Source organism: Erinaceus europaeus, chromosome 5, assembly GCF_950295315.1.
Source record: "Erinaceus europaeus chromosome 5, mEriEur2.1, whole genome shotgun sequence".
Taxonomy (NCBI): domain Eukaryota; kingdom Metazoa; phylum Chordata; class Mammalia; order Eulipotyphla; family Erinaceidae; genus Erinaceus; species Erinaceus europaeus.
The window spans coordinates 60,351,379-60,360,486 of record NC_080166.1 but is presented as its reverse complement, the minus strand read 5'-3'; the positions used below and the strand labels follow the sequence as shown (position 1 = coordinate 60,360,486).

Sequence of the window (9,108 nt, the reverse complement as noted above, 5' to 3'; positions counted from 1 at the left end):
CTATCACCTTAAATTTTAAATCAACTATATATTTGTGTGTATTTTAAAAAGAAATTGTTTACTCACCTTATTTTTCTTTTACTTGAAAAAATATATATTCTACTAGCCATTATCTAGTATACTTTCCAAATCTTCTGCTTTTTCTTTCTTTCTTTCTTTTTTTAAGATTACAGTTTTTATTGTTTCTGAGAGACACACTAGTCTGCCTCCTCCACCCACTCTACTGCATGACCAAAGCAAATGAGCCTGGAACCCAAAATATGAATGTGCAATGGAAAAGGGGAACCCCTGCTGTTTCTAATATGCTTTCAGAATAAATAATAATATATGTATTTCAGCTATTATCATTTTTCAGTTTTAGAATTTCCACTTGATTCTACTTTTTATTTTCCATTTTTGGGTTGATTTTTTTTTCAGTATTAAAATTATAGCAGAGATCACATCGGCACCTCAGATGAATATGGGCCCAAGGTCACATCAAATTGATGGGGCTTACAGTCAACAATATTTATACACCTTTTCCATATTTGGGAGCTACTCTCTTCCCTGATCCAGCTTTGTGGCCCTTTTTCCAGCCATGACATCATCTCCCCAGACAATAACTTGGATCTACCTGCATATCAGATTTCAGGCTCAAGGGGAAAAAATAGTATAGCCACAGACCCTTTGGAATATAACTAAAATATGCCTACTAACTATCTACAAAATGGGGACCCCTCCCCAACTCTTCATCTGCACTGCTCCAACCTTTAGCTTCATGTTTAGTCAACAAGTTGTTTGGATTTATATGTTAACTCTCCTTTCAGCCACCAGGTTCCAGATAATACCATCATGCCAACCAGACTTCCCTAGAGAAACGACCCACCAATGTGTCCTCGAGCCTTGCTTCCCCAGAACCCTGCCCCACTAGGGAAAGAGAGAGACAGGCTGGGAGTATGGATCCACCTGCCTATGCCCATGTTCAGCGGGGAAGCAATTACAGAAGTCAGTCTGATTGCTATGGCAAGAACTTCCAATATTATGTTTAAGAATAATGGTAATAATGCTGATAATATACAGCCCTGTCTGGTCCCCAATCAGATGGGGGATGCTTTCAACTTCTGTCCGTTGAGTATGATTTTCGCTGTAGGTTTGCTGTATTTGAACTCCACTATCTTGAGGTATTTCTCAACTATTCATATTTCTGTAGTGTTAGGAACATGAATGGGTGTTAGATTTTGTCAAAGGCTTTCTCTACATCTATTGAGATAATCATGTGGTTTTTGGTTTTGCTTTTATTGATGTGGTGAATGGAAATTGATTGACTTACGTATAATGAACCAGCGTTACATTACTGGGATAAATATCACTTGGTCATGATGAACAATCTTTTCTATATACTGCTGTATCTTGTTGGCTAGAATCTTATTCAGTATTATAGCATCTTATGTTCAACAGAGATATTGATGTGCAGTTTTCCTATTTTGTTGTGTCCCTATCTGCTTTTGGTATCAGGGTGATGTTGGCTTCATAGAAGGTGGAAGGGAGTGTTCCGGTTTCTTTGTTCTTTTGGAATAGGTTTTAAAGTATAGTTGTTATTTTTTCCTCAGCCTGACATCTGATATGCAGGTGGATCCAAGTTATTGTCTTGGGAGATGTTATCATGGCTGGAAAAAAGACCAGAAAGCTGTATCAGGGAAGATAGTCGCTACCAAGTATAGGAAAGGTGTATAAATATTGTTGGCTGTAAACTCTGATCTGAGGCCCATATTCAGCTTAGAAGCCTATGTGACCTCTGCATCCCTGTAGATCATAGCTCACATTCTCTGGTCATGAGTAGGAATGTTCCAAGCTGCCCCAGTTTCAGGAGCCATCTCCCTCAGGTGGAAGATAAGAGTATGTTAAAAATATTAAAACTATCTTTGATTATCAAGTGAACTAAAACTTTAGCAATTGTTAGGACAGTATACATCTATAAGAGAGGCAGTTGGCAGAAGGGAGGGGGGATAAGATCAAGGAAAGGTGAAGGTTTCCGGTGCTGGTAGGGAACAACACAGTCATCTGGAGGAGTGAAACAGCCTGTGGGTGACATGAGCAGGAGAGCCTGTGAGCTGGGTTGGGTCAGAGGCATGGAATGGGGTGGGGGAGTGAGGTGGGTGGCTATCATGGGAACACTGTCATTAGGGCTGTAGCTGGTGAGCAGGGCACCCTGAAGACAGGACAGAGGATAGGATAGGATAGGATAGGATAGGATAGGATAGGATAGGATAGGATAGGATAAGATAGTAAATGGGAAACCCACCTAAACAGAGGCAAGCATACAAGCAGCCACCATCCTGGCATGCAGGCAGCTGTGGCCTGGGCTCCCGGGTTCCCTGGCGCACCTCCTCCTTTCCTGTCTCGGCTGCCAAACCTGAGGTCCGTCGTCGTCAGTAGAGCTGTCCTCCCGTCTGTCCGTCCCTCTGTGACTGGGCCCTGGTGTCAAGGAGCTGCCACCTGCCCTAGCGGCTGGGCAGTTGAGCCGCCCAGTGCCAGTGCACCTGTGCACAGAATCCTGGGGACATCACAGAGGGCTTGCCCAGTTGCTAGGACACGGGGTCCCCACCCACCCAGTTGACCCCTTGGGTGGTGCTTGTGGCAGAGGCCTTGAGCCTCACTGAACTTGACCTGAGGGGTGGTGGCCAGCCGCCAGAGCCATGGCCCCAAGCCAGAGACCCAGCTGATGGCCAGGTAGGTGGGTGTAAGTCTCCAGACCATTCAGTCAGTCCCTGGCTCTTTGGACCTGCCTGCCTCCATCTCCACCCACTCTTCAGTCCCGCCCCCTTCCCCAGGAGGCCCATCTTCCCCTTGCCCCCTGCCCCCCAGCTCCCCAAGTGTACCCTACTGTGTGCCACCCTGAGCTTTTCTGCCACCTTCCTGCTGCCCTCCAGCCCTGGGGCACCTGGGCCAGCCCAGCTGCCATCTCACCATCCAGAAGGGGGACCTAACCTAAACCAGTCCCTCCCCACCCCACCCCCCACCACACACCAAGCCCTGCACACACTCAGGGACTCCCCTGCCTGCAGCCTGCATCCCAGAGAGTCTCCCTCTGCCCCTCAACCCCCCTTCCAAACCCTGCCCTGCTCCCCCCGCCACCCCCCACTGAACACAACTTGGGCTAGAGCAGCCCACAGGAACTCCTCTCTCTACCCCCTCCACCCCATCTGCATCAAGGAAGTAAAGATTCCTTTTCTCTTGTTGTAGGGGAGGGAGTTGAGTGTGTCCAATGTTCTGGGGAGCATGAATGCCAAATAATCTACAATGTAACATTTGGGTCTGAGGCCGCCCACCTCCTACTGTGCTTCTAGGCCTAGGACTGGGTAAAACACCCCACCCTGAGCACCAGGTGTGGCTGGAGAAGTTGCTCTTCCTGTGGACTTAGAGACACACAGACAAGAGTTTTCAGGTTCCAGACCTGTACTTCCCAGGAGCCGGTGATTCACTGGGGAAAAAAACAAAAAAACTCTGTTGCTGCCTGGAACTCCTGTCTGATGCCTGTTTCTCGGTGAAAAAAGGGAAAGATCTTTTTGGGAGGGAGCAGGACCAAGATGCTGGCAGGCGGAATCCTTGGAGGGTGGATGGGAAAGCCCTCCTGCCAGGGCTCCAGAGCCCCAGCTGCTATTCCAGGAGCACTCTTATACCAGAGATCCCCCCAACCCCCGCTCGTGTTATCTCATGACACTATTTCCAGGACTGATCCTCAGGATAATGAGGATTCTAAAATAAACAGGTCATATTGCTGTAAAAAGCAAATTCAGGGGCGTCGGGCGGTGGCGCAGTGGGTTAAGCGCATGTGGCGCAAAGTGCAGGAACCGGCGTAAGGATCCCGGTTCGAGCCCCCGGCTCCCCACCTGCAGGGGAGTCGCTTCACAGGCGGTGAAGCAGGTCTGCAGGTGTCTGTCTTTCTCTCCCCCACTCTGTCTTCCCCTACTCTCTCCATTTCTCTCTGTCCTATCCAACAACGAATTGCGTCAACAAGGGCAATAATAATAACCACAACGAAGCTACAACAAGGGCAACAAAAGGGGGAAAAAAAAATGACCTCCAGGAGCGGTGGATTCATGGTGCAGGCACCGAGCCCAGCAATAACCCTGGAGGAGAAAAAAAAAAAAGTAAATACAGGGGAGTTGGGCTAAGGTATCCCAGAGGGTTATGTGCTCAAGGCAGGAAGCACAGGGACTGGTGGAAGAATCCCATTTGGAGCCCCTGGCTCCCCACCTGCAGGGGAGTCCCTTCACAGGCAGTGAAGCAGACCTGCAGGGCTCTGACTCCCCCTCCCACCTCTGTCTTCCCCCCCTTCATTTCTCTGTGTCCTATGCAATGACAATAACAACAACAATGATAATAATATACACTACAAACATCAAGCAACAAGGGCAGCAAAAGGGGACAAATGGTCTGCAGGAGCGTTGGATTCATGGTGCAGGCACCAAGCCCTGCAGTAACCCAGGAGGCAAACAAATTAATAAGTACATAAATAAATACATAAATAAATAAAATTTATTTATGTATTTATTTACAGGCAATATACATGTATACACATGTGTGTGCTTCAACTGTAAATGTTAATGCACTTTTATTGTTTTCTTTCTTACCTAGCCAAGAAAATTTCTTTTCATTGCTAAAGGAATGTCACATTCAGGGGACCAGGCAGTGCTGCACCTGGTTAAGCACTCACTTCACAGTGCAAGAGGACCTGGCTTCAAGACCCTGGACCCTACCTGCACTGCAGGGGGAACGCTTGACAAGTGGTGAAGCAGTGCTGCAGGTGTCTGTCTGTCTCTCACCCTCTCTATGCCTCCCTTCCCTCCCGATTTCTATCTCTATCCAATCAATAAATAAAGATCAATGAAAAAATTAATTAAATAAAACAAAGAAAGAAAAAAGAAGAAGCAGTACCTCAACACTTCAAGGGCCCGCTCAGGACACTGCCATCCCTGTTGAGATCCTCACAGCATCCCATACCCAGGAAGGGCAAAGACACCTTTTTCTTTTCTTTTCTTTTTTTTTTTTCAACTGAGTTTATTATATTGACTGATTTATTTCTTTATTGGGGAATGAATGCTTTACATTAGAAAGTAAATACAAACATCTGTACATGCATAACATTTCCCACTAGGTCCTCTGTCACTCTTTTGGGACCTGTATTCTCCCCCACCTCCATTCCAGCAAAAGACACCTTATCTTTTGAGTGTCTGAGGAATTCACTTACGTGGCCAGTCTTCCTGGCATGTTCCCCTATTTCTCACGTGCAGGTCAGTATCCAGGTCCTCCAGGAGGGATCGATCCTCGGCTGTATAGGGGCTATGCGGAGGGAGATATTGTTGAAGCTGAAGATACCCTTCTCCCCTGATGAACACAAAAGCAGCAGCGGCCAGGGAGCCCCCAACCTGTAGACCCTCCCTGTAGACCTGGATGGATATGGAAATAAAAAAGGTTGAAGCATGGCAATGAGGAATGGGAGTGTCACCCAGGAAGGGCTGGAGGGACGGACCTAAGTCCAGCCGGCCATGGACTCCTGAGACTGAGGGATCCTAGAGGCTGCTGCCCTCTGGGGTAATAGCTCAGGTACCCCCTTCTACACCTGCCCGCCTGCCCCAGACACACACCCTTGATCTGGTCTGGTTACCCCGGTGCCTCTTGCTTGCAGCTGGCTCACTGGCTCCTTCCATTGGGGGGCTGAGGAGGGCAGCAGGGCTGATCCAGGAGGTTGGGTGGGGGGGATTGTGAATTTGGTTGCAGTGAGCAGGTGAGCCTGTGAGCCTGGTCGGGTCAGGGGCAGGGAGGGGAAGGGTGGCGGGCACAGGAGCACTGTCACTAAGGCTGGAGCTGGTGAGCAGGGAACCCAGAAGCGAGAACAGAGGAGAGGAGAGGAGAGGAGAGGAGAGGAGAGGAGAGGAGAGGAGAGGAGAGGAGAGGAGAGGAGAGGAGAGGAGAGGAACTAGGAAACCCACCTCAACAGAGGCAGGCATGCAAGCAACTGCCTTCCTGGCATGCAGCAGCTGTGGCGTAGGCTCGTGGGGCTCCCTGACGCACATCCTCCTTTCATCTTTCGGCTGCCAATCCTGAGGTCCATCGTGGGTGAGAGCTGTCCTCCCGTCTGTCCGTCCCTCTGTGCCTGGGTCCTGGGGTCAAGGCGCTGCCACCTGCCCTAGTGGCTGGGCAGAAGAGCTGCCCGGTGCCAGAGCACCTGCGCACAGAATCCTGGGGACGTCACAGAGGGCTTGCCCAGTTGCTAGGACACGGGGTCTCCGCCCACCCAGTTGACCCCTTGGGTGGTGCTTGTGGCAGAGGCCTTGAGCCTCACTGAACTTGACCTGAGGGGTGGTGGCCAGCCGCCAGAGCCATGGCCCCAAGCCAGAGACCAAGCTGATGGCCAGGTAGGTGGGTGCAGGTTTCCAGACCTGTCAGTCAGTTCCTGGCTCTTTGAACCTGCCTGCCTCCAGCTCCATCCACTCTTCAGTCCTGCCACCTTCCCCAGGAGGCCCATCTTCCCCTTGCCCCCTGTCCCCCAGCTCCCCAAGTGTACCCTACTGTGTGCCACCCTGACCTCCTTTTCTGCCACCTTGCTGCTGCCCTCCAGCCCTGGGGGACCTGGGCCAGGCCAGCTGCCATCTCACCAACCAGAAGGGGGACCTGCCCTACTCCTGTCCCTCCCCCTACCACACACACACCAAGCCCTGCACACACTCAGGGACTCCCCTGCCTGCAGCCTGCATCCCAGAGTCTCCCTCTGCTCCTCAAGCCCCCTTCCAAACCCTGCCTAGCTCCCCTGCCTCCCCCCCCACACACACACACAACCTGGGCTAAAGCAGCCCACAGGAACTCCTCTCTCTACCCCATCCACCCTATCTGCATTAAGGAAGTAAAGATTCCTTTTCTCTTGTTGTAGGGGAAGGAGCTGATTCTGTCCAATGTTCTGGGGAGCATGAATGCCAAACAATCTACAATGTAACATTTGGGTCTGAGGCCGCCCACCTCCTACTGTGCTTCTAGGCCTAGGACTGGCTAAAACACCCCACCCTGAGCACTAGGTGTGGCTGGAGAAGTCGCTCTTCCGGTGGACTTAGAGACACACAGACAAGAGTTTTCAGGTTCCAGACCTGTACTTCCCAGGAGCCGGTGATTCACTGGGGAAAAAAACAAAAAACTCTGTTGCTGCCTGGATCTCCTGCCTGATGCCTGTTTCTCGGTGAAAAAAGGGAAAGATCTTTTTGGGAGGGAGCAGGACCAAGATGCTGGTAGGCGGAATCCTTGGAGGGTGGATGGGAAAGCCCTCCTGCCAGGGCTCCAGAGCCCCAGCTGCTATTCCAGGAGCTCTCTGATACCAGAGATCCCCCCAACCCCCGCTCGTGTTATCTCATGACATTATTTCCAGGACTGATCCTCAGGATAATGAGGATTCTAAAACAGGTCATATTGCTGTAAAAAGTAAATACGGGGAGTAGGGCTAAGGTATCCCAGAGGGTTATGTGCTCAAGGCAGGAAGCACAGGGACTGGTGGAAGAATCCCATTTGGAGCCCCTGGCTCCCCACCTGCAGGGGAGTCCCCTCACAGGCGGTGAAGCAGACCTGCAGGGCTCTGACTCCCCCTCCCACCTCTGTCTTCCCCCCCTTCATTTCTCTGTGTCCTATGCAACGACAGTAACAACAACAACGATAATAATATCCACAACAATCATCAAGCAACAAGGGCAGCAAAAGGGGACAAATGGTCTGCAGGAGCGTTGGATTCATGGTGCAGGCACCAAGCCCTGCAGTAACCCAGGAGGCAAACAAATTAATAAGTACATAAATAAATACATAAATAAAATTACAGGCAATATACATGTACACACATGTGTGTGCTTCAACTGTAAATGTTAATGCACTTTTATTGTTTTCTTTCTTACCTAGCCAAGAAAATTTCTTTTCATTGCTAAAGGAATGTCACATTCAGGGGACCAGGCAGTGCTGCACCTGGTTAAGCACTCACTTCACAGTGCAAGAGGACCTGGCTTCAAGACCCTGGACCCTACCTGCACTGCAGGGGGAACGCTTGACAAGTGGTGAAGCAGTGCTGCAGGTGTCTGTCTCTCACCCTCTCTATGCCTCCCTTCCCTCCCGATTTCTATCTCTATCCAATCAATAAATAAAGATCAATGAAAAAATTAATTAAATAAAACAAAGAAAGAAAAAAGAAGCAGTACCTCAACACTTCAAGGGCCCGCTCAGGACTCTGCCATCCCTGTTGAGATCCTCACAGCATCCCATACCCAGGAAGGGCAAAGACACCTTTTTCTTTTCTTTTCTTTTTTCAACTGAGTTTATTATATTGACTGATTTATTTCTTTATTGGGGAATGAATGCTTTACATTAGAAAGTAAATACAAACATCTGTACATGCATAACATTTCCCACTAGGTCCTCTGTCACTCTTTTGGGACCTATATTCTCCCCATCCCCATCCCAGCAAAAGACACCATCCCAGCAAAAGACACCTTATCTTTTGAGTGTCTGAGGAATTCACTTACGTGGCCAGTCTTCCTGGCATGTTCCCCTATTTCTCACGTGCAGGTCAGTGTCCAGGTCCTCCGGGAGGGATCAATCCTCGGCTGTATAGGGGCTATGCGGAGGGAGATATTGTTGAAGCTGAAGATACCCTTCTCCCCTGATGAACACAAAAGCAGCAGTGGCCAGGGAGCCCCCAACCTGTAGACCCTCCCTGTAGAACTGGATGGATATGGAAATAAAAAAGGTTGAAGCATGGCAATGAGGAATGGGAGTGTCACCCAGGAAGGGCTGGAGGGACGGACCTAAGTCCAGCCAGCCCTTTACTCCTGAGACTGAGGGATCCTAGAGGCTGCTGCCCTCTGGGGCAATAGCTCAGTTACCCCCTTCTACACCTGCCCACCTGCCCCAGACACACACCCTTGATCTGGGCTGGTTACCCCGGTGCCTCTTGCTTGCAGCTGGCTCACTGGCTCCTTCCGTTGGGGGGCTGAGGAGAGCAGCAGGGCTGATCCAGGGGGTATGTTGGGGGGGTTGTGAGTGTGGGTGCAGTGAGCTGGTGAGCCTATGAGCAGGGTCGGGTCAGGGGCAGGGAGGAGG

At 50.1% G+C, this 9,108-nt stretch overlaps 1 long non-coding RNA gene across 1 annotated transcript; it reads right to left on the bottom strand.

Annotated features, from left to right (window-relative positions):
* Nucleotides 1-1,256: 1,256 nt before the first annotated feature.
* Nucleotides 1,257-2,350, bottom strand: LOC132538617 (uncharacterized). The gene is made up of 2 exons (XR_009549960.1): nucleotides 2,282-2,350; nucleotides 1,257-1,646 (listed from the first exon to the last, which is right to left on the bottom strand). It is a non-coding gene; the product is annotated as an uncharacterized LOC132538617 (long non-coding RNA).
* Nucleotides 2,351-9,108: the final 6,758 nt, after the last annotated feature.